The sequence below is a fragment of the Pezoporus occidentalis genome, unplaced genomic scaffold (assembly GCF_034315485.1).
Source record: "Pezoporus occidentalis ecotype Australia unplaced genomic scaffold, CSIRO_AGI_Poc_V1 ctg7, whole genome shotgun sequence".
Classification (NCBI taxonomy): domain Eukaryota; kingdom Metazoa; phylum Chordata; class Aves; order Psittaciformes; family Psittacidae; genus Pezoporus; species Pezoporus occidentalis.
Window position 1 is genome coordinate 10,918,479 of NW_026916052.1, and position 26,031 is coordinate 10,944,509.

General features: G+C 39.2%; 1 protein-coding gene across 6 annotated transcripts in view; it reads left to right on the plus strand.

The window, feature by feature from the left end:
* Nucleotides 1-26,031, plus strand: part of PLEKHG1 (pleckstrin homology and RhoGEF domain containing G1) — a 137,112-nt gene that overhangs the window by 60,639 nt on the left and 50,442 nt on the right. The window contains exon 1 of one of the 6 annotated variants that reach the window (XM_062641739.1): nt 20,642-20,663. The exons of the other annotated variants lie outside the window; for them this stretch is intronic. The gene's annotated coding sequence lies outside the window, so the exon portion shown is untranslated. Of the gene's footprint in view, nt 1-20,641; nt 20,664-26,031 lie in introns of those variants that run through there. 6 annotated transcript variants of the gene reach the window in all.

Below are 26,031 nucleotides of genomic sequence, written 5' to 3' on the forward strand. Positions count from 1 at the left end.
AAATGCCTCTCCCACTAGAAATGGGAAGTGAGCAGTCTGTCAGGTAAACAGTGAGGTTGCAGGTAAGCAAATTAATAATACACATTAATATAAGTTTCTTTTCACTGGTGGCAGGTTGGATGCCTGTGATTAACCTCAGGAGTGCCAGCAGTGTGCTTATTCCTGTGATATGGTTTGTTACCTTTTGGTGTACAAAGGAATCTTTTCTTGTGTTTATGCATGGGAGGACTGAATTTGTTAATCAAATGTCCAAGGCTATGTTTCAGTGCTCAAAAGAAGGGAATTGTTAAACCACAACAGCTAATTTGTGATAGCAATCTCAATGTGAAATCCTAGTGGGCAGGTAGATATATTCCTCTAAAGCAAGCTGAGATCACAGTGTATTCTCCAATTCAGCACGAACAAAACAGTAGCCTATTTCCATTTTACGATGATGGATCTAACTCCACTTTACTCCCTTGGCATAAAAAGATATCATTGAGTTGGTTTTGGTAAATTCTTAGCCCTATTGTGAAATGGTCTTTCTGATTACAGGATTAAAGGTAATCCTAGAGAATCCTGATAGAGATGGCTGACAAAGAAAATCTGTAAACCTCTTGTATTTCATTTCTCAAGCTCCTGGTTTACAGTTGCACTGACAACTGGTTAATTGAAAGTGTCCTGTCACAGGAGGAGAACAAGGAGTATGACAGAAGTTCCTGCTTTTTCTTTCCCATATTGAGAGAAAATGTCCAGTCTGACACTTTTCAAAGGTAGCAGGGATGGAAAGTTGAATCATCCAGAATTAAAGAAATCATGATTTTTTGTTTCACGGCACCCTGTAGAGTAAAAGAGGCTTGTAGGCATCATATCTGAAAAAGCTGCCTTCCCATTCCCTGTTCACCCCACTCCCCCACCCCTCTCCTCCTCACAAGAGCTGGGTGTTTTGCCATTTCAGATTAGACTATGGTGTATGCCTTGCCTACAAGAAGAAAAATAATTTTTCTCATCCAAGATACTTCAGCAGCAGCAATATTTCTGTTAGTGTGCAGTGGAGAAAACTGGGCTCGACTAAGATCATAAAATCATAGAATGGTTTGACTTAGGACCTTAAAGGTCATCTAGTTCCAACTGCTCTGCCATGGGCAGGAATACCTTTCACTAGACCAGGTTGCTCAAAACCTCATCTTGAACACTTTCAGGCATGGGGCAACCACAGGTCCTCTGAGTAACCTCCAGTGTCTCACCACCCTCATAGTGAAGAATTTCTCCCTAATCTCAATCTACCCTGTTTCAGTTTAAAGCCATTACCCCTTGTCCTGTATCTACATGCTCTTGTAAAAAGTTCCACTCCAGATTTCTTGTAGGCCTCTTTTAGGTGTTGGAAGGCTGCTATAAGGTCTCCCTGGACCCTCCCTTCTGAAATGGAGGATAATTGCCTCTTTTTTTCTCTAATACTCCTTGCACTGAGGGTCTGAAGGAAGAATTATGTATGCCCATATTTGAAGACATTTTTTTGAGCTTTAGGATGAGTGGTAGGAATGGACCCTCAGGCAGGTGTCATGGCCACGGACACAGATGTTTTAACTGAAAGTGATCACCAAGGCTCCAGCTGGCAGGAGAATTCAAGAAAAATGCTGCTTTATACCCAATAAAAGCGAGTGCTCATGGATGTTATTTCTGCTGTGAGTTTAACATGTGATGGTAATACAGCATATGCCTGCTTAGAAGCATGTAACTCAGCATTCAGGGTTGACTTATTGAGATCAAAGAAGGAACTCAACCAAATGACCCAGATTTTGAGAGATCAACAGTTTTATGTTTGGTGGTTGTGTTTTTTGTTTTTTGCTTTATTTTTTGGTTGTGGGATGTTTTGTTGTTGTTGTTTTGTTGTTTGTTTTTTTTTTTAAGGCTGTAACAATCCACAGATCTGAATGTAAGGTTTATCTTGCTCTAAGAAGAACCAATTCCAGGGGAAAATCAGAAGTGTGATAGTTTTCCGTATTCATTCTCTGGTGGAATGAAGTCAGAGGTCTTTGTATTTTATCAGAGAAAGCATCCTAATCTCATCAAGCATTCCCTCCCTTCCTCATGACTCCCCAAAGGTGCAGTACTGTTAATTGCTTTTGGCAGAGAAAAGCTATGAGGAAGTCAGGTAATATGTTTTATTTTATGTTACTGTCATTAGTCTGAACTAGTTCTTAATCTAAAATTGCAAAGACATTGTTCATAAGGATGTATCTACTGTAGTTTCTATTTGTTTCCACTCCTCTGGGTTATATAAGGCAAACAGTGACTGACACATGCTTAACTTCTATTTTTCCATATATTTATACTTACTTGAGCTGTAATAATAATAACTTGTGAGGCAACACAAGGTGTTTCTAATCAATCTAGCAAGTAAAATAAAACTGCAAAGCCTCCAGTACCTAAAGGGGTAGATTTAGATTAGATAGTAGGAAGCAGGTTTTTATGGTGAGAGTGGTGAGACACTGGGACAGGTTGCCCAGAGAAACTGTAGATGCCCCATCCCCGGAAGTGTTCAAGGCCAGATTAGACAGGGCTTTGAGCAAACTGGTTTAACTGGAAAGTGCCCCTAAGTAGAACTAGAGGACATTTAAAGTCCCTTTCAACCCAAACTATCCTATGATTTTTGCCCAGAGAGAAGTTGTTTAGCATTTAATCCTAGTTTCTGTAAAAAGACTTGTATTCTTTGCTACTTTGATAGTATGAATCTAGGTTGTATGGTTATATTCTGTATCTAGACTATACTGATAGTATTTGCTGAAATTAGCATTAAACATAGTCCAACAATGATGGACTTGATGGTCCTGTGGCTGCTCCTCCTGTAAGCTGAGCAATGTTATGAGAGCTGCTAGTCCTTCCGCTGCTACAGTTGCATCTGTAAGTTGTAAATGCCTGCTCAGAAATTAATAGCTACAGTTGTCATACTACCCTGCTTGTCTTTTCCTCAGTATGTCTATTATATATTAGTCTCTGGCCTTTCTGTCTATTGTGGGGAATCCCTTTTGCAATTTTTACTCTGTAAAAATGCATACTTAAACAAATAAAATTTCTCTGTAAGATAATACAGTCCACAATAGAGCTGTGGTATTGTCACAGCCTGAGCGAGCTGAATAATTGTGATGGAAGAGCTTATAATTGGAAAAAAATGAAGAGTTGTTAGTTAATTAATGGACATATAACTTCTAAATAAACTCATGTGGGATATGTTCATTTAAGTGAGGAACCCTGCTTACGAAGAAAAGTGAGATAGTTCTGACCTTCATTCTTTGCTCTTAAGAGTAAAGTTAAGCATGTGTGATAAAGATAAAAGTGTGCATTGCTGTTTGCTGAACTGAGCCACTATCGATATTTGAATGTGGTGGCCAAATCCAAGGCTGTTAAAAATAGGTGAAACTTGGAACTCGGTCAGGTATTACCTGTTGTTTCCTTTTTGATATGCAGAGCTGAAATTCAAACCCTGCTTCCTCCAAATTCTTCAGGTGTATTAGAAAGGTGCATGAAATACGTCAGTGCAGTTTTGTACAAGTGTAATATAAAATCTCCAAATTCTTGGATGCTGGTTACAGTAATGAAAGGAACAAATCTGTTTCTGGTCGCACAGGAAGGAACTGGAAACACAAACCCTGTATTTACTTGTGAATTTTTGTTCAGGAAGATGTAGCTCATTTGCTTAGGGTTGCCTGGGGGAGAGAACTGGAAGATGATTAAATTAGTTTTCAGGTTTTTTGTACATAGGCTTTGAGTATTATTACTGGGTCAAGTTTGGTTTACTTTTTTGATCAAAGTAGCTACAGAACTGAGAAGTTAAAAATTGCTGTGCTGACAGTGAAAAACAAGCTGCCTCCTCTGCTCTTTCCCCTCTGCTGTCCCATCTCCTTTCTTTGCCATCCAACCTAAAAACCTTCAATAATTACTCTGATGATTGAAATTATGGAAATACTCCCAGTGGTCCAGACCTGCCAGAACTAATTAAACCTCAGGATTTGGCAGGGCTTTTTTTTTTCTTTCAATTTAAAATTGAGCTTTGTAAAGCCTATCTGAAGACATGATTTCCATTATCTCTCTAGGAGCCTTGATTCAGTTCATATTTTAATATAATTTCTAGGGAGTAAACTTGCTTTATCTTTACTTAATACAGCTCTGAATTTTAAAAAGAGTTAATGAAAAGCATGCATTAACTAATATTTTGCCATTTGCAGCTTCCTTGTTGCAAACTTTGGTCATAATGCATGAATGGAGGTATAGGTAGTCTCCTTGAAACTTACATGAACAGGGTGCTGGCCACTATCCATAAGGTATTTAAGTTTGTGGGGTGTATTTTTAGCAGACCCAGTGTGTAGCTGGTGATGTTCATAACTACTGAAGTTATTTCACTGTATTTTCCGGGAGCTTTCTTTTCAATTTACTGTTTGGCATGCGCAGAACTATATTGCCGCTGTTTGACAAACACTGATGAAGCAATAAATTGGAGTCGGTACGCAGCTTAGTGCTTAGGCGATATATGTATTGCCCTCCAATACAGCTAGAACTTATCTTTTAATTTCAAGTAATATTTTTACTCTTTATGAATGCTTTACTCAGGTATGCTTTGTACTACTGATACTAGAAGCCAGAGAGAACATGGCCAGCAATGGTGAGGTGTTTTACAATATGTGCTAATTGCCCTACTCATTGATTTATGCTTCTACACCCTAAACTCTTGACTCTTCAAAGTTTTAAATTCTTTTTAATAGGTCAGTGTTTATTATTGATTGGTGGCTTGGCTTCAGGAGCAAAGATCTGGGAAGGGCTTTAACCACTTCCTATCGTTGTGAAGCAGAATTCACCAAGCATTGGATTGTTCACCACTAATAGGGAACGTGTTTATTATTACCACATGATAATCAAACATCAGTGTCTGGTTCTTTATTATGCGTGGCTCCCTACCTCTAGCTTATTGATACTATATATGTGTAAAACTGATCTCATGCAAGAAACATGAGTTTGTCTTTGCTAAAGAGGAATGCTGTATACCACTGCAGTTTTCTCAGTTAGTTTAGGTCTTGCTTTTGTTAACTCTTTGTTCCAGCTTGAGACTCATATTTAAAAATGAAAAATACTCTTTCTTACTTATGCAGCTGCATGGCAGTAATGTTTTCTTTATTTTCCTCTAATTTCTGTTCTTTCTAAAGGTTTGCAAGCTTTGTTTTGGATTAGAAAGAATAGTACTTTAAAAAGAATATTAATTAAAAAACCCCAAACAATTAAACAAAACCACAGAACACACATCTCTGTCCATTCATAACTGTATTTGGAAAAAAAAAAAAGAAAATATAGTATTCATATCACCTTTGGGAAAGAAGTTAGACTGGTATATTTTACTCTGTTTTTACTAGAGATGTCAGTGTGTGTGGCTTTGATGCTCCTTGATAATTTCAGTAATTTAAGTGTGTGTCTAGAAGAGAGAATAAAGAAAGATTCATATGTAAATATGTGCACTGAAGTTTGAGAGGTTTCTTTTTTTTGTTGTTGTTCTAAATTCCTACAGAACATTCAATATCCAACCAATTAATTTTCTCTTTTATGGGAGAAAGTCAAGAAAATAAAAGTTTTCTTCTTGTTTCACTTGACAGATTATGTCAATGTAGGTTAGTGATGCAGTGTGTATGTGTGTGTGGTGGTGAGGATGCTACTATTTTAAGAAAGTCTTTTCCATCAGTCCTTTATGTAGTCTGTACAAGGATTTTGAATCCTAGCCACAGTGCAAATTTGCCAAGCAGCATTTCCCGGACAGCTTATGGAAAGCAGTTCTGGAGGGTTCCCAAACTTAAATAACTGAAAGATACTCCTTGGTGTGCCTGCAGCGCTCTGGAGCTGGAATGCAGAATTGGCAGTGGAATAAACAAGCTCACTGAGGAGGCTGAAGATGCTGCAGAGCAGCAGATGGGGAGGAAGAATTTTCCCAAAAGGCACTTTTCTGTTGTTTTTTAAGCCATATTCCTCTTTGAGGCCTGCAGTGATGGCAGTTGTCCAGCTGTGGTATCAAAGCTGCGGTTTTAGAACTGGAATGAAAGGATGGCTCTTAGCCTCTCGTTAATCCTGTGCTGAATGTCTCCAAGAGCCTAACCAGTTACACAGATTCACAAGTGCAGAAGTTATCACGGGGTGAGTGGGGAGGCTTACTCTGCAGGCATGTTTCTGGACAAGAGCATTTCTCGAATGTTTGAAACCAGCAGTAGCTAATTATCTGTTATTGGGCTGAATGGGAAGTATGGTGTGTACAATGTTATGCCTCCAGTGACAACGAATCTGCATTTGCTGTAGGACAAGTAAGGGTAAGCCTTTCTTTTTTTCTTTCACCTTTTCCATCTCTCCCATTTTTGCCTGCTTCCTCCATAGGTTTTCATCAATATTTGGAGTTTCTGTAAGATCCTAAAACCAGACCATTTTTTGTCATGGGACAGTGATATAATGTACTACAGTTAGCAATTAGTGACTGTTGAGTCAGTTGAAATAGGAAGTTTACTGTGATACTTCATTTAATTTCTAAGGTAACTTTAATTTCCAAGAATGACGTAGCAAGAAAAATGTCAAATACTGATACCCTGTATTTTCATGCCAAAATTTTTCTGAGGAGAGTTTTTCCTGTATTCGTTGAATCCCATCATAGCTGAGATGATCTGTCCCTTTGGCCCTTGCAGCTTGTTCATCTCGGTGATGTACCCAACTATCTTCAGTTCACTACTTGAGTGGCAAATATTGCAGTTTGTGTGGGTTGATATAGTGTTGTAACATAGCTTTTTATTCTTCTATAGCTAAGTATGTTATTCCTGGGTATTTCATTTGCCATTTCTCTTTGAGGTGGGGGTAGGGGTGAGAGGAAGATACAAAGAGAAACTGTAGAGTTTGTTTTTCAGAGAAGTTTTATGCTGATTTTTTTCAGAAACCATAAAAGTGCAAAGTATTTTTTATTTTTGTGTCAGTGTAATACCTTATTCCTGCTACTGTTAATGCTGATTTATCTCTAGTGATTTATTTGTGGAAGTGTGTTGCCCAGAGACATGTGAAAGCATAAGTAGCCGTTTAGTCAAAGATCAGGCAGATCATAGTCTCACATACAAGCCTGGTTTCATTTTTGTGTCAGGAGATTTTCTCTCTCTAAAAATTGCTAACTATAAAAATAAAAAGTTATTGATTAATTTTACAAAAACCTTTGCAGAAGCATTTTCCCTTTAACTGGCTGCCTTTCAGGGGAAAACACTTAATTACCTTTCTATGGTTTGAAATAAGTCACCTGTATGTCCTGGCCTCCATGTAAATGCTCAGCAGAAAGTCGATTGAAGTGAAGTTATACTTTTTGTGGGAGAAAGTGAGAAGAAAGGAGAAGAATGCATTTAGCACTGCCCAAAGGAACTAGCTCTAACAGGAGGTGCAAATTCCCAAACTGTACCTCTGAAGCCACTGAGATTTACTGCAACTCTCTTTTGCTTGAATCAGACAATAGGAAGCAATATCTATCAAGAAACTGATGTGTTGTGTGTGCACTTAGACATGTGTGTTGTTAGATGTTATACATCCAGTTAAAACAATGAAACTGTATGCCTGAAGCTAAGCCTGTATTTAAATGAGAATGAAAAGAGGCCATAGTCCATCAGACTGCCTGTCTATTGTCAAGCTCTTTCCTTGTACTTTTTTATAGATTGCAACCCCTACCCTAAGGTCCTTCAATAGGTAAGGAAACAGGCATGTGTTCTAATTTAACCTGCAAAAACCAGGTGTCCAGTTTTGGGTACAGCTGATGGTTTGTGCAGCTCCAGAGTGCAGGTACCTTTCTTCTCCCAAAGGTTTACGAACACTTTGGTGCAGCAAGAGAGGGGACACCCCTCTTCCCCCTGTAGCCCCTGGACATGTATTCCTGCCACTCCCTCGCTTTGGTATGAACAGTTGCAGGCAGCTGCCAAACTTGAGCAGAAGCCTGGTACAGGTGAAAGCTGAGCTGGGAGCCCACAGGACCATTACTGCTGTTGAGAGCAATAATGGGCCTTGAGAGTATGTGATCTAGACTGAGAGGAGAGAGGCAAGCCCACAGGTGGGCTTTACAGGGATTTAAAGTGACTCTGAAAGAGTGCCCTGGGACTGAACTGGTCTGAAGATTAAGAACCTGAATATGTTTTGCCCACTGGCTGTGATATTCTCATATTAGCATTTAATCTTCTTTCAAGGGTTTTGACTTGCCTATAAACCAGATCACTCTTTTATTACAGCCTATCAAAAGGAGTAAGAAAATATTTTTCCTGTGTCTGAGAGCAAAAGAACAACAGCAGATGGTAAATGCATTATATGCTTTTTGCTTTAGGGATTAATCTTTGGTATGACAAAAGCACTGTACGGGGAGCTATGTTTTGCCTGTGTATGATACATTTGTTTTTTTTTCACAGTGCATATAAATATACTTTAATCATGTTTGCTAGCAATGTCAGGATACCAAGTGTGTTTCCACAATCATGTCTTGGTTTTGAAGAGTGGTCTAGAGATTGTTCAGTTATTATAATCTTGGATAGCTTTTCTAATTCATTTATTTTTATAACCTGGGGCTTTCCACTTCATTGAATGCTTACTGACCTTTAATTTCATTCAGTGGAGGGTGGGGAGGAAAGAGGAGAAAAGAAAGGCCTTAGGAAATCCCTTTCCCCACCCTGCCAAAGAAGGTAACTTTCTGTTTAAGTCTTGTTTGGTTTAAATGGTACAAGCAGAGGAAAAAATACAGATCGTTTTGCATCCTTCACAAAAGCCAAATGTTGAAAGCAAAGGATCGAATAGTTAGAGGAGCATTACAAATTCGATACATGTCTCTTATAAATGAATATGTCAATATATAAAATGAGTGTAGTCCAATCTGAGCAACCTTTATTTTGGTACATGATTATTTCTAATATGCTGTAGTTACTGTTTCGGTAGTGCTTACTCAAATTGGGTATTTATTATAATGGATTTTGTTTTGTCTTTGCAATGCATATACTAAATCATGTATCAGTTAAGACGCTTTTCTTCCTACTTAGAGATCACCCAGTTTTTCAAATTGAAATTATTCTTTAATGCAGTGGTTTATTTCTTTGTTATATTAATTTAATCCACTCCTTTATTACCATTTTAAATCAATACCAGACATTTGTTTTAGTAATGCCTCTCTCCTGTGATCTAGAGAGTTGAGTTTGTCAGCTGCTTTTCTACAGCTTGAGAAAATCTATTTGTTCATTTCTTAACCTTTTGACATGTCTGTTTTTACAAGCACGGTTGTTTTAGATGGGGGATTGAAGTATAGAGTAACAACTACAGAAGCAAACATCTCTTTTTATGATCAGTGTAAACTGAGCCTAACGCAACAAGGGGGGAGTATACTTACATAAAAGACTTTTACACACTCAAAAAGACCCCCAAACCTAAAAGAGAGAACCTCTTCTTCTTTCATGTGATTGCCTGTTGAATGTGATGTGCTGTAATAAAAGGTTAATTTTTAAAAGTATTATTCACACATCTTTTACATACAACTGTAAAATTGACTAGCAATTAGTTCAACCACTGATTCTTCACTATGAAAGTAGGCTCAACAAAGTCAAGACTATCCTTTCCTCCTCTTTGTGACAGCAAGTGAGGCAGGTTTGAAAAGTCAAGACCATTGACCTCTGCGTGAAGATCCTGAAATGCCCTTAACATTGTGACAAGCAGGGAAATGCGGGAGTCTAAAACATTCAGAAAGGAATCTGTTTACAGGATCTGCATGCTAAGTGTTTTTTGATGGCATACTGTCTCTGACCCCAAGCTCAGGAGTGTCCTGAGTCACTCGTGCATGTGTGTGCTGAAGAAAAAAGAGTAGGTTTATCTGTTTTCTGACTTGAGGTATTATATCCATCAAACCTTTAAGCTCCAGCAACCTAAGACCAATCCTACTTTTATCACACTTGGAAGGCATAACATTACAGCAAAACTACTCAACCTTTTTTGTACTTTCCTAATAAAAGTGGAGGGTTGTAAGAGTGTGGTATGACAAGAAGTCAAGTTTTCATCCTTCTCTCTCAAAATAAGTTGTATCATCTGGCAACAGATGATTATTATGTTATGTATGTGTAATGCTTAAACATCCACAAAATTGAAAGATTTTTTTCTCTTCTTATGGCAGAAAAAGTACATTTCTGAGTATGTTGCAGTGACAGAGAACACTGTCATGACATATAAACACGTGTGAGATGGCTTCTACACTAAACTTAAGAACAGATAAGGGTCTATCTACTGCAGCAAAAGTATCCAAATGCGCACAATCCTGTTCCTGATCCTATGGACTCACTAGCTGGGGCCTCTGTTGCCAGTGGGACCTGGTAGCTGTGCTGGAGGAGAACCAGCCATGCCCTAGCTCAGAATTTGTGGCAGAAGGTGCAGTGTGACTGATGGGCCTAGCAGGGCAGAACCTAGTGTTGTTCCCAATGTGGCAAATGAAGAGCCATAGCAGATGGAAACTGCGCTCTGCAATAAGCAGCTATTAAAATTTTTTTGTTGGCTATTAAATTCAATGAGTTATGGTTCTTTTCACAAGCTAAATATCTAGCTCCAGGACCTGCTTTCTAAAGTTACCATACTCCTTCAGCTTCCCCTTGCCTCAAGCCCGGAGTGCGTAGCATTGACAAGGGACAACAAACCTGGAAACCCTCAGCAAAAGGCTGTTCTGAAGGCTGTGGTCTAATTCCCTTGCTGTGACATAAAGCTCTGTGAGATGAACCTCAAAGTTACCAGACAAACTGCAAACTGCTAAATTTTTATTGTGTATGATCTCTGCCTTCACTGTGATGCTTTATTTCTGCTTCTTAAAATGTACTAAGTCCCTTCCATTTCAAGTGGGAATTGCTGATGAGCTATATGGCTGCTATCAATTTTCCAGTCAAGAGCCCATATAAGTTGTGGTATCAGATAATCTTGGGAAGCATAACTTTTGTCCACTGTTATGAACTTTTCTTCACTCTGGCTTTTTTTTCATCTAACCAAATGCATGAGATGGACCCCAGGGTATCAGCTCAAGTGTAAGGCAAAAACTCACTTCTTGTGAGGATGGTAGAGGATAAATTGTTCACATTAATGACTCGGGACTTACATGCATACAGAAAATATGCCAAAGCCATTTAAATTTTATTGCAGGTTAAAACATAGCTCCTTTTTCAGAAACCGTTTATTTAATTTTAAAGCTTTAGATGTAAATATAAATGGAATCTCAACCAAACATTTTATTTGGCCTATTGTGTGTTTAATGTGGTGCATCCCAGTGACAAAGAACAGCTGGTGTTTTAAGTGGGTAAAAAAATATTTTCTCTTGGGCTACTGATACCTAGTTATAATAAGTATGTTTTTTTTAATATATACATATTAGTAGGATGGCTAGTCTGCTTTATAAGTTCAATAAATGTTTCCTTAAAGCTCATATAGGAAAAGCCCATGGCTAAGCACTTTGGAAATTTGGAAGCCCTGGTGTGCTACATGCGTATACCTTCTGGTCCACTTTGGCAAGTCTTAAGACTTTTTTATTTATTTATTCTTTTATTTTTCTTAAAATGAATATGGAGATGTTTAGTTTGTTTAAACTAATAGTATAAGCTCTCAATTCTCACTCCCATTCATCTCTGTAACAAAGGGAATAAATGGAAGAACAAGAGGGACTGCTAAGGAAGAATTCCTACATCACTATGTATAGAGTAATATTACAGGCTCAAAGCAGATCCAGTATCAGTGATATGTTCCTAAACCAACTATGTTAGTTTGAAAAGAAAAAAGCAAACATAAGAGAAAGGAATGTCAATAGAGGGGGGAAATGGTGGGCTTGAGTGTCACACACTCAGTGCATACTCCATAATTGTTTTCCTGTTTGCTAATCGTGACAATCAGGTCTTTTATCTTAAATATGCTTCTTGTCACTCTGGATGCAAGAGACAGAGTGCTGACATAATTAGACTTGGAGTTTGAACTATCTTGGATCTTGAACTAACTTGGAGTAGAACTGTCATTTTCAAGTTATGTGGAACCTGAAAAAAAAACAACCAAAAAAACCCTTTTTCTTCCAATAAGAAATCTGAGAAATCCTGATGATATTTGTTTTAATCCCATTCCTGTATGTCGATGGTAGCATGGGACTGCTGAGAAAATCAATCAAATGGAAGATCACAGCTCAAAATCCTATGAATTGGCAGTAGAGACTGGTTAAGATATTAAGTGGCTAGGACTTCCATTCTACCTTTCTTTCCATCCAGCATTCTTCTAAGACAGAGTTATTAGCAGATGCAAAAATATTAATGAATTATCTGCAGCACCAGGACTTTCTCTTGAATATTCTTCTAACACAGGTAATCCCTCTTCCCCTAGGTAGGAATAAGTTGTAAGGAAAACACATATACAACAAAATCAACATACATTAAACATAGTGATTAAACTGGATTAGAGTTTGTGCAATTCTCTGTCAAGCTAAATGTTTCATTTCTAGAAACACAGATTGTTCATCAAGTTCTAAAAATGGCTTTATATTGTACCTTAAAAGGCAAAAGGGAATACTGATGTTGAAGCCCCCTCCTGATAATTCCATTGCATCTCTGCTGTGCTTGTTGAGAGATGCTTCTATCACTACCGCTGTGATTCCAATATCTGGTAATTTTGCTGTGGAAGTTCTCTCACCCGTGGTCATCTGTTATCCATACTCATTCTCTTTGGCCCATGAATGCACATGTGAACATCATGGTTTAGCAATGGATCTCTTCCAGCTTTTGCTGTTGCATTTTTCTAAGTATGGGTCAGCTACAGTAATTGCCATGCAAAAGACAGCAATACCACCACAGTCAATTTGACTGTTCTTGCTAAATGGTGTTCAGGCCTTCAGTGACATAAGCCTTTGTCATTGTTTTCAAGGAACTTTGCTCTAATTTCATCAGAAGGGGAATGTTTCTCCCAGATTGTTTTTCTAACCTTCAAAATATTTTGCAATGAATTTATAATTGGCAGAGTCTGTGCATAGTTTAAAGATTTAAAATGTTTCAAGTCCTTTGGTTTTATCTCATAAAGAACTTTCTTCACTGAAAAAATCATTGGAGTGGAAATTTTAATATCTTTTGGTACTCTATGAAGTGATTGCTGAGCAATCAATGCAAAAGTGACCTGTTTTGCTCTTCTCATGTTACTTGTACTGGGGAAGAATATAGCCATTCTTATAGCTTACTCTGTTGAGAAATAAATGCTCTTGGATGTAGAAATAAGTGTAACTGATGTAATCTAAAGCTGTATATAGAAATTGATGCAAAAGAAGAAAAATGACATGAAAGAGAGCTCCTTTCTGTTTTGCTGAATATAGTTAATGAAATTATTTGCATGCCCTGATTCAGTTCAAGTATCTTACTAAATAGTTATGGCCGATCATCTGTTTGCATTCTGTTACTGATTCAAATTACACAAACTTCACAGATCTTTTACCAAAGTCTTTGTTAATAAAACATTCCGATAGCAATAGAATTTCTATATAACTGTATAAGTGAGATGCCTGTTACTGAAATTCTGCCTACACGACTAATACGTTGTAGGTAGGAGAGTAGTAAAATGCCTAGCCAAGCATCTTTTAACCTGTGCCTCTTTGTAATAAAATAATGGTAGTCAGGGTTTCCAAAGAGATGGGGATTTGAAAAGTGAGCACGCCAGCTAATAGCTGTGGTAACAGGCTGAACGTAGTGGAATAATACCAATGTAATGGCCTCTCAGTGTGTCTCTGTGCCTCAGAGCTCAATAGTGAATGTGCATCATTGTTCAACCGTGAAAAGTCCCGGAGCTCTTGGGATGTCAGGGCAGACCAAGGCAAACTGATTTTCATCTTATAGCCTCCTTGTAACAGGGCTAGAAGAAGCCTAGGGGCAGTTAGCTATTCCTCCCTGCTCTTTTGCTGTATCAGCTTCATGCTTGTAGGTGGTGAATCCCCTGCAGGGATCTTAAAGCTCAGCAGTGTGCCCATGGGAGAAGAAAAGAGAGGGGAAGGATTTTTTTTCCCCTCGCCTCTTTGTCAGATGAGTTTCATGGTTGAATGTTAAGGGAACTCTTTCTCTGGGGGAAGCTGGAAGGCAACATTTGAATTTAAGGAAAACCATGTGCATAACACAAGACAAGTTAGCTGAGGATTTACAGCTTGATGTTCTTAATTTGATTGCAGGTTTGAAAGAAAATAAATGGTTTAGTATGTGATGTGTCTTAAAAATAAACCAAGACTCTGGGTAAGTTGTGAGAATGGCCCTTAAATGCTAAACCATGCACCAAATTACCTTGTAAGATCTGGTGTGTGTAGGGTATGGAGTTGAGAAACCTCTGTTGTTCTCTCTAAAAACAGGAACAACAAAAGGAGTTTTCTAGCATGACTTGTTTGGAAAACCCTGCAGTTCCACCACAGAGTTAATACATCCTGCCCTCCTCAGCCCCCACCTTCACTCATATTTGACCATAGTATTTTACTTTGTGGCTAAGTTTCTCTAAGTCCAGGCTGTATGTTTTGGATTTGATAATTTGATTTGATCCCAGCTCTAATATTTAAATAAGGAGGGATTTGCTACTCCTTTCTCACAGAAAACAAGTGGAAAACCCAAACAAGAATAATGGTGGGATTGAATGTCCCTATCTGGAAGAAAGACCCAGCATGAAAGAAAATCTAAGAAAAATAACTCCCTTTGCTGTGCTAACAGGATTTAAATAAGGGTCGAAGTTTCTGTTTTCCTGTCTCTGATCTAAACACTGAGAAAGCTCATCTGAGTTGTTTACTGAATACCAGCGCTTGTTTCGGCCACATGAATGGATTTAGCTGTTGTTTATTACAGTTAACAATCAGTCTGAAAACTGGCCAATGTAACAGCGTTTGAAGGCTGCAAAAGAGAAGTAATATGGTACTGACTGTAAAGGTCAGAAAAGCAGAAGGATGGCAGCACACAGTTGTTATCTGCTGTTTTTCCTGAGTATTAATCTTTCTCCTATCTTGCTGTAAAACATATAATGGTATATTTATACGAATGAGTTTTCATGCCCCTTACTTGTTCGTGTTTGTTGGGATTTTTTTACTTCAAAAGATTGGATAATGCATCCAATGGTCAGTAGAAATTTGAAAATCTCTTTTCACTGACTATTTGTAGGGTGTCATTTGTGTATAAAATTAAATTAAAATACCTCTGAATGGGCATGGTAGAGCATTTTAATATTTTTAAGTCCATGGGGTTATTTTTCTGTAGCTGTTGGTAAAGAAGATATAGGGGCTCTGCAATATATATAACAATATATAGAGATTTGATAAAATGACTGTCCTTCTGGTTTGAATTAAGCATGTAATTATTCTTATAAGATGTCCTGGTTTTAGCTGACGGTTAAACCATGACATAAGAAGAAAGAGCAGAGAAAGGCTTATGACTCAGGAAGTCGGTTGCTGTGAATTATGCACCAAATGTTCACCATAGGCAAGTCCAAACCTCTAATCTATTTGCTTCTTGCCCTGTAGCTTCTGAAGTGTGACTCTTGGCACCGTTAATTTGGAATACCGATATGTCTGTTGATAAGTGTTGCAGGCATTAACACCACCTGTTTGTGGGTGCAGAGGCTACAATGCTCTGTACAGAAACACGGCAGTGATCTCAATCTCAGTTCCTGCTTTGCTTCTTGCCTACAGAAGCTCTAAGGAAAGCATTGCTTGTTTGAGACAGGAATTTTGTTCTCAGTGGTTTGTCTTCATGAAATAACAGCTAAAAGTAGTAGGAAGTATTGCACACACTGCAGAAAGGCCTTAAAGCAACTGAAAGCATTGTGAAGCCACTTCATCACAAATGTGATTCTATTGGAGTGGCTTTCACAGAGATACCTTAAAGCTTAATGACAAGGAAGGGAAGGGAGTGGTAGAGACAGACCAAAATCAAGTTAAATGGGAGCTGGGAAATGATAGAATCATCAATAGAAAATGAAAAAAGAAGATTTAGGATGACTGTTTTTTTCACGTCTATTTTATTTCACAGCAATAAGACTCCTTGATTTTTTGCTGTGACCAGTCATTTTGTCACCATTTAGCAGTCTTGGTTGTCTTGACTGTATTTTTGTAAAATTCTCTACTCCACTATGTAAACAGCACATTGAGAAGAGCTGTGATACGTTGTACTGCTTTAAACTTGAAAACCTGCTTGGCTTCTTTTTGCTTATTTTCATTCAAAGTGCTGTGAGATTTCAAAACGCTAATTATTGTATGCTGCAGAAATCTGTTGCAGTAATTTCCTGAGTCCTTTAACTCTTATTGAATAGCTTCCTATTGAACTGGAATTCTGAAAGAGTTGTTAGCTTACTGTTATAATGCCACCTTAAAAATAACACCTACTATTCCCTTTTAGTGGAGTGGGCATATGAAAACGAATGATGACTTGAAATGCCAGAGCCAGTGTGCAATGAAGCCAGGTGATCAATATGTCTTAGTTCCAACCTGGGTGGAACTGAAGGATTCTTCTCCCCAGGATGTAAATACTACTTTCTGCAGCTTTTAAATGCTAACATCTGGTAGTATGAGTCTGGTGTTACTATTTCAGTTCTGTTTCAAAATTCTAGTTGCTAAACTTTCCTGAAGTGCAGAGGAGGTTCCAGTAAGTGTTTCCAGTTTAAAAGCAAGCAGGAGAAATCATTTAGCTGGATTTAAAATAACACATCAATTCTTTAGAACTTCTGAAACTCACTTGTATTTGGCATCCAACAAAGTCAGCTATTCCAGAGAACTGGCTTTTACAAAATGTGGGTTTTTTTCAGGCAGGATTTTCACTGGGAAGGTTTGAAAGTCAATGGAAAATTCAGTGGCAGAAGTGAACAACAGACTGTTAAAATGAATTTAAAAGAATTAATCTCCTTGTGCTAGATATTGTAGCTACAAATTCTTTTTAAATTGGAAGATACTAGTTGTACAAAGGTACCTTCTTTGTGGTCACACAAGTTTTATTACTGTAACTGGTAAGAATGATTCCTAGATGATATGTTTCCCTCTACTGAAACATGTTTCCCTCTCTAAGTTTATTTTGCTACCTTACATTGATAGCTATGAGACCATTAATATTTTTCAATCTTAAAAAGATCCTAATGTCCTGTAAAACAGCAAGCATCTTGAACTGTGTTGGAGATGCCTAGCCAAGACCTTCAGTGTGCTTGTGCTGCAATGGGCTTTGAAAGGCTGTAAACTTCAGCAGTAATTTTAGCCAGATTAGGTGAAGCTGAAAACTTGCCTTAGCAGTAGTATGTTGGCATGATGGGATGTGTGCTTGGAGCAGTAGACAAATCCAGGAAGAAGCAGAAACCAGACCTGATGTCCAAGCACTTTTACAGTGATGTAGTGTAGGATGGAAAGACACTAGTAGTGTGCCAGCAGCAAGACCTGATTCTGTATAGTGCTGGGCAGAAAGAAGACTCTGTGTGGAATTTAATTTGAGTGCCAGCACTGAAGTTTGAATGTAAAAATACTAAAACATTCAAGCAGCATCATGTTGAACCCTTATTTTTATTCTTCTTCACTAAACGTCAACGTGGGCTGGGGAGAAAAGAGTGTAAAATCTTTGACTGCATTGTTATCTAGGGTATTATTCCTCTGATGTGTGTTCACATCAACATGCCCTTGCTGAATTTTCCCTTGCTCTGATTGCGAACAGAACAGAATAAGGCCATCTTTCTTAAAACAGGAGAGAAGCAAACCTTCAAAATTCACAAGGAGATGAAAACCAATTCTTTTAAAAGGCCTATAAGTGGAGCACTAGATCCATATGCTCTATTTGTGTTGCAGTACATCAGCAGCATGTGATGGCTTGTTCCTTTTGTTAGGTGTCTCTGCAGTACTGTATACAGATTAGCTACTGCATTGCAGAGAGTTATTAATACATTACATTGCACTTTCAGTGAAGATGTCAGTGTGTCCTTAAGTCTCAGTGTACCCTGTGGTTGACTTATACTTTTTCTGGTTTTGGTTTTTTGGTGTTTTTTTTTGTTGTTGTTGTTGTTCTGTTTTGTTTTGTTTTGGGTTTGTTTTTTTTTTGGGGGGGGGGAGGGGGGAGAGGGGAGTGGGGTAGGGGTTGGGTTTTTTTGTTGCCCTTTTTTTTAAAAAATTTTGCTGAGGAAAACTTACTTCTTCAGTAAATCCTCGGCCAGTTGGGAATTACAGAATAACATAATTCCTAACCTCTGTAAACTCCACTTATTTTTCAAATTTAAAACAATACAGGCTTTATTCCAAAATAAAACAGGTCACACTCTGAACTCCTAATCTTAAGGCATTAATAACGGGGTCATATTGGCTCTGTGCATACAATGGGAAGGGAGCAGGAGATGGGGCAAAGAGAGGGATGCAGCTCCTAAAAGACAATGCAAATAAACAAAAGCTAAACTTGGGATGTGAAAGGCTAGAAAATGAGAAACAGGACAACCCCATGACTTTTCTGGCACGCGTATATTGTTTCATTGACGATGCACATTAGACAGTAAAACAAACATGCTTGAGTTTCTAAACCCCTGTACTGACAACTCTCAGTGCTATGCGTGCTTAAAGTGATGGAGGGTGAAGGATTGTTCTTGGGGAAATCCTCATGTACGGGGTAAACTTCTACTGGCCGATACATGGGGATGTAAGAGAGAAGTGAGGTCAAATGTGGATGTGCAATGATGGAACAGCAAGGCAGAGCAAGGAGCTCAGCTCTGTTCCCCTCTCCCCTCCACCCACAGCAATACTCATGAAAGCTCACTGTGCTGGTTCACACCAGCTGCTAAAGCTCATGATGCGTCGCTGCAGCCCTTGCTTTTATACCTAGCCTCCTAAAGCAGATGTATGAAGTTCTCTGCCACTGGCTGCCCCTGTGTCAGACACCAGACTGGATTTGAGAGTTCAGAAGGCTTGTCATTTCTAAATGACAAAACTGATGGCAGTATTTGTGTATCATAGGATTTCACAGAAGTGAACAAGCAGTGCCCTATGGCTGGTTAATGCTCTACGGGTCTGCTCAGGAGTTAGTTAAAACTTCTCTCAGAGGTTATAAAAGCTCCGTAAGCAAGGTGGGCACAAGGTGTGAGGAAGTAGAGGTCAAGGGGAATGAATCATTAGCTCCTGACAGAAATATGTGTGAATGTGGAGCATAGCAAATATATGGTACATTGGTCACATTCAGGTTTTTTGATTGAGTACTTGAGTGCTGCACTGTGTTATACACCTAGGACACTGGAACATGTGTCAGCCATGCTGTGCCTGAGTGTACCCAGGACTTACAGATACATGGTGTCTCTGTCTGAAGTATTAACAAATATCTAAGTATAAAAAACCAACCAAACATAGCAAGCCTCAAAAATTACTGGAGAATGTATGTGAAAGAGCACGTATCAATGATCTAAGACAAGGCAGCATGACAACAGGTTGTAAACACCTGATCTTTTAGCCTGGGTAAGAGGGACTTTCACCCCGACAGCCTTGACATTCAGATCAAAGTGTTTCACAGTTTTATGAATGGTCTCAAGGCTGTTTTCACTTCCCTTTTCTGCATCCAGTTTCCAGGTGAAAGGCGTTGTTCAAGGACTAAACTTTTTAGGAAAACTCAGAATGAAGCTGAGACCATGTTACATGCAAGGAGAGGGAGTGAATTTCAAGTACGATTTTAAAGATAGAGCATCTCTTTGTGTGCTAGGTTTGAGGACACAGCTGTGAGAGCCCACCTGGAAGGTGGTGTCAGCAGCTGCAAACTCTTTTGACTTCTTTTGCCTACCAGCCCCAAGATAGAAATGCCACCACACCCTCCATAGGCCAAGAGAGCCATCAGCTTTCCCACCAGTTAGTCTATATTAATTTTTTTCCTTCTCTCTGTTTCTTCATCTTTGTTCCTCTTCTCTCTCTTTCTCTTCTGTCCCCTTCCCCACAACACTCTTTTTTCTTTTTCCTTTTCCTTTTCTTCACTGTGATTTATCACAGAGCACTTGATGGTTTCACATTTTCTTCTCTCTCTTAAAAAAACCCTACAATAACAACAAAATACTGAAGCTTTGAAAGCACCCTGCAAAAGCCTAATCCTGTTTGTGTTAGGGCAGAACAGAGTCCAGACTGGTCCTATTGCCAAGGATCATCCTATTGCATTACAGGTTCATGGCAGTTTCTAACATAAACACAGCAATTTCACAATACCAGCAGGTGATTTATTTGCTTTACATGCTTATCCATATTGTTTGCAAATCAAGGAACAAAGCGTAATAAATGCTGTGGAAGTGGGGGCTCTATTTGATGTTTTCTCAACGTTGTGCCTGGAAAAATGGAAGTTAGTGGGTGTTACTCATTGAAGCGTGCATTTGAAAGTTACCACAGTGATGCCCATTGTCCTGTTCCTGAATTGCATGATGTCATGTTTCATTTAAGGCTCTTAGCGATGCCGAAGACTGTCCGTGCACTGGGAAAAAGGCGGTGAGAAAGTTGTGAATCAGGTTTCTGTAAAGCCTTTGTGTTTAGGGTTTTGATAGATAAAAGCTGACTCATGCAATATTTCTGGCTAAGGAGCTGTACAGACTAGTAAGAGCTTCTCATTTTACCTGAGTGCCCAATGAGGTAATTCGGGAACAGCTGAAGGCAGAGCCTGCGCCTCTCCTCTGCCGCACAGGTAGGTTGCGAGTTGCTTGGAGAGGACTGGAAAAATAGAGAGGACTTGTTCGTCCTGGGTGTGAGGAGCCAGAGACATTCCTCAGTGGTGAGATACTGTCGCAGAGGATTTTCCCTTGTAATAATGTTCTTGTACATTAGCCTGCTTGGTTGTGACAGAGGCTATTCTGCTTTAAATATTGGGGGGGGGGGGAGGAGGGAGGGAACACAGGAGGACAGAAATTTGACAGAGGCACATTAATTGGTGACTTTTTTCCCCTCATTGTAAGATTTCTAATAAATGGGATTTTTTGTTGCTCAAAGTTCAGTTAACGTACTTGGCAGCATATTGCTTGTGACAGCTCAAACTAGAGATCTAATCCTGCAAATATTGTAGCTCTCTAACATGGTTTTGTTCACAGAGGCTGTTCGTTTTAGAAATTATATGCATTCATATGCAAGATTTAGTAATAAAACAATCTGCTGACCTTCACTTGGATGATATTCAGAGCAGAGGACATGGGGAGTGTATTTCAGATGTTGGGATTCTTGTAGCAAATGTATTTTAATCTTGCTCATTCAGGCAGCTGAATAACATTTGAATTTGATACTGAATGTAGAAATTGTTCTAAACAGTCTTGCTTAATTTTGTTCCCAGTATGAATGCTTTATTTGAAATAGGAAAATATCTCAAGGAAAATGCAGGAAAGATTTCTTGTAGTCTCATTATTTTCATGTAGCTAAACTTCCAGAGGATGTGAAGCCTGTAATTTCTGGTAAGGCTGACTTTGTTGACTTACTCATATGTTTTGTAGATAACATCTGAGGTGCTCCTTTCATACCAGGAGAAAGGCAACAACAATACTAATTAGGAGTAGAAACTGATTTGTGAGTTTTTAGTCATGCAGCACGTCTTAAAATGTCATGAGCAGTAAACAACTTGGAGAAATAGGCACCTATATTTAGATAGGGCTTGGGGAACTTTGTATTTAAATATAAAATTGACTTAAAGCACTTTATCTCTTATTGTGTGATAATCTTCTAGAGTAGCCAAAGCTGCAGAGATAATGGAAAACTATTTATCATTACCACAAATGTAGTTACAGGAAGGAGGTATTAAAGAAAAGCAAGTGATAGAAGAAGCGTATGCATTTTTTGGTGAGAACTTGTTTATGATTGCACAAAGGAAACAGGAGCCAAGATAGTTGCTTTGTGTGTGCCTTCAATGTTACAACTAGTATTAGGTGCCTGTTGTGAAATGTGGGGTTTTTTTGCCCTTGCACCGGTGTGGAGTAAGGATGTGTTGGTGTTCTTCCTGGGGAGCACTCTGGAGTTGTGCCATGCCAGCATGTGCGTGTGTGTGTGTGATGGGAAGCAGGAGCGAGAAGGGATGTTTGTAGGGGCTGGGGAGAAAAGGCTGACTGAATTCATGCAAAGGCACAAACAAGAAACGACCTTGTTTGGGGAGCGTGTTTCCTTGTGAGTAGGGACAAGTAGTAATTATCCTCATTTCAGTGCTGAACTAACAAATAATGACTGTTATTCCTTAATTAAAGTATGCAAATTTAAGTTGGTGTCTCTACCCACCCCCCATCCCCCCCCTCCCCCCCGACTGAGTTAAATACCGTTATTCACAGCTCACAAAAGTTCTCAATGTTATTTTGGTTCATCACTGAAAAGGCTCAGTAAACAAAACAATGCCGAACAAAAAAAGCAGTGAACCAGGCCAGGCGTGGGTCAGCGCATTCAAGACTTGCTCAGAGTGTGTGCTTCTGCAAGGGTCTAGGGGTACCTACAGCTACACGCAGTTTTGCAGCCTGAGTTCGGGTGAATGCACCTACCTGCTGGTGGTGCTGCTGCTGAAATCGGGGCTGGCGTGGAGGGGGCTTGTCCCACAGAGTATGGGAGAAAAGAACTTCCTTTTCATAGTAAGTTTGTATCAAAGGCAGCAGGTTCTAAGAGGTTACAGGGTTCGCAAAGGCATGGGATCACTTAAGATACACAGAGAGCAGTCTCGGGGGAGTCTCTTTCTCCTCTCCCCTCACTCTCATTAATTCACTTGTGAATTTTACATCAGGCAGTTGGTACAGTTCTCAGGCACATGGTGTGAGAGTGAAGTTACTTTGCAGTAAAAATTCACCGGAGCTCTGAAAAGCCAAATGCAGACCCTGACTAGAGCAAGGGAGATGTGCACGTGGCTGGAGCAATGAACTGGATTCAGCTGCTGCCTGTCCTGATAGACTTGTGACTGCAGAAATCATCTAAAATACCCACCCTAACATACAGTAGGGGTAATGCTGCCTAGTCTTAGAGGTGTTTGTGAAGATAACCTGTGAAGCCTTGGAAGATTCAAAGATCCTGTATTACTGGGAAGGGCTATAGGTTTGCAACAGCTATCTGTAGCTGAGGCAGATACTGAGAGCTGGGCAGAGCCAGGACTGGTGCCCAAGCCCTGACTTTCATGGGCAGGGTGCACAGTGCTGGTAAGAGGACTCGCCAGCTGAGGAAAGGAAGCTGCTTCCTGGCTTCGTGCCACACTGACATCCCCTGCCATGCGCATCCTGCCTTTCTGCTGGGTTCATCAGCTGTGTTGATGCCTTGCTGCTGCTCTGCAGGAGCAATGCCTGCCATCTGCGTGCACCCTCAAAAAATAGGTTTTGCTGGTAGGAGATGCAGTGGGTAAAATTTTAGCAAAAACTCTCCACAGAGAAGCCAAATGACTGATTTACATCTAATTGAAGAAGAAATAAGAATGAAGCAAAACGTAACTTTTGAGGCTAGCAATCAGGATGAAGCTTTGAGCACAAAGGACCAAGGCTTTTTCAAGTAGCCATAGTTTGTCTGGTGTAGTCTATGTAGAAACATACAGGAATTGTCATTTGTATAAAAAATGGAGGAACTTGAGTTAAACATGTTGCATGCAATTAATTAACCATGCCTGGCAGGTGCCTGGGGTTCACCAAGGTCAGTGGGAATACAGGTGTTAAAGACCAAACCCATTTTAACTATTACAACTAATCCTGATTGTTGTTTTTTTTTGTAAGCAGTGACATTGCTATTAAACAAGAAAATAAGGGGTTTCGTTTGTTTTATTTTTCTAAGACATGTAAAAATTTCTAAATGCTTCTGGCTCCAAGTATGTCTTATGAAAAATCTGCTTATAACATTTATTCTGACTCCAATTTAGTTGACCTGAACTGTGATTTGTTTGGGTTTTGTATTAATGAACCTGGCAAAGTTTGTGAAGCAAACATTACATACCAATGCCTTCAGGTTATCTAAGAGGCAGACCGCATATCAGTGAAGTGGGGAGAAAGGAGCATGGAATAATGGAATGTCACAGGAACTCTTTATTTCCCTCGTAAATGTGGCTAATCAGATGTTTCTTTGTCATGTAATTTTAATAAAATATCTTGGAGTGAGTTAGTGGAAGGATATCCCTGTTATCTTGCTTATCCTGTGCATTTTTTCAAGGGGGTTTACATCTATCTGCACAGCAACATTGTGCTTTCTAACTGAACATGAAAAATGATCCAAAGCTGGTAACGAAAATACATTCTTCCTTATCAAAACTGCATGCTTTCTTATCATGAACAACAGAAAGGCAAACATCTTTGTCCGTACCCATTTAGAAACGAGAGAGCTTCACTGTGCTCTCCAGTTTTAAATATTTTCCTGATTTATTGCTTTATATTTTATTTTGGAGTTGTGTATGATGTAGTTTTTTACAGAACGGTAAGAAAATTTGCTTTTATACGGCAAAACCAGAAGAAACTGTCACAAAGAAAGGCTATAGATTTTCAGACTTAAAGGTAAAACTTGGGTTACAGAGGTGCCAAATTAGATTTTTAATCTAATGGCCAATTTCTGACCCATGTAATGAGCAAATTACTTTCAGTGTAATTCCATGTGTTACCTTGAGGGCAATGCTTTCCTTTAACAAAAAGTTAATACTATCATCACTGAAATAGCAGTATTAATTACCCATGTGCAAATAAAATCTTACGCATTCAGCACAGTCAAATAAATCAAACGCTTTTTTTTGTTGTTGTTTGCTTTGGATTTATTTTGAAAAATGAGAGTGTGGCTTTCTGATTTGAATGAAATGTTCCCCCATCCTGATCAACTGCAGCAGGAGCAGGGGCCAGGAGGCTTCTGCTTGTAATTGCATGGCAAGTCTGCCTCAGGTTAAGAAGGGCCACCTTAAAGGCTGGGCGGGTTCAATTTGCAGCTTACTGGCTTTATGGTTTCTTTACCGAAACTGCTGTCTGGAGCTGTAATTGCCAGTATGACTTTTGAAAAATGAGGTTGTCGCTGGAGTAAAATAAGGACTAAGCTACCACTGTGTGGGTAGTTTCAGTGTTGCTTTTCTTCCTAAATTGCCCCAGGTTTCCCTTTTTCATGGGACATTTTTAGATTCTTAAAGCTGTTTGAGGCAAGATGTTTTGGGTGGACTGTGTTCTTACTGACATGAGACCTTGGAGTATTGAATTTACCTGCAGCTACTTTTGCACATTCTCATGGTGCATCACACACAACTTGGCCAGAAAGAAATCTGCATTGCATCATGGACAGTGTCCTGTAGGGCATTTTGGCAATGAAAAAGAAGTAGAATTGAAATGCCGACAGGAAGACAGACATCTTATTTTGTTGTTGCACTGATCTGACAAACAGCTTTGGGTCAGTTCAGCAGGAGGTAATGTTCTGTCTCAAACTGAACAGTTTTAGAATGACTTATTTTCCCAGTAGAAAATACTGGCAGCACTCCTTCCTGCGGGAACTCTTTATTTTTTTTTTATTTTTACTTTTTTTTTTTTTCCAGAAACTACGTTATTTTCATTGGGAAATCATTCCAGTTTTAGTGTTTTTCTACAAGCCACAGGGCTGGTAATTGGCAGCTGCTTTTAGGTTTAGTTTAACTGTCATCCTTACAGTATTAAAAATCAAAGACATTGTCTGGTGTCACTGTGAGATTCCAGAGTTTTCCAAAGCCTCCAAACCAGGGTTAATGCTCAGTTTGGAAATAACAGGGACTGCTTCTGACAGATGTTTTTTTCTTAACCTTAGGGAAAAATCTTCGAGTCTTAGTTCTCTCCTATGCTGAGCCTGGGCAGTGCATGCACTAGCACCAAGCCCAGCACGCTGGCACAAGAAGGACATGTCGGAGACGTACATGAGTAGGAGGCATGTGGTGCCTTTGTTGTAGCCCCCAGTGGGGGTTCCCCACCACCTAAAAATCATTAGACCCACAGTGCCCCCCAAATCGCATTATTCTGGTTGCCTTTAAGTTAAAATAAGGTTGTGGCAGTTTTCACATAAAAAGCCTTAGAAGTATCTGTTGTCAAATTTCATGTTATGTGGGGCAGCAACAGTAAACCCCCATCTTCTCT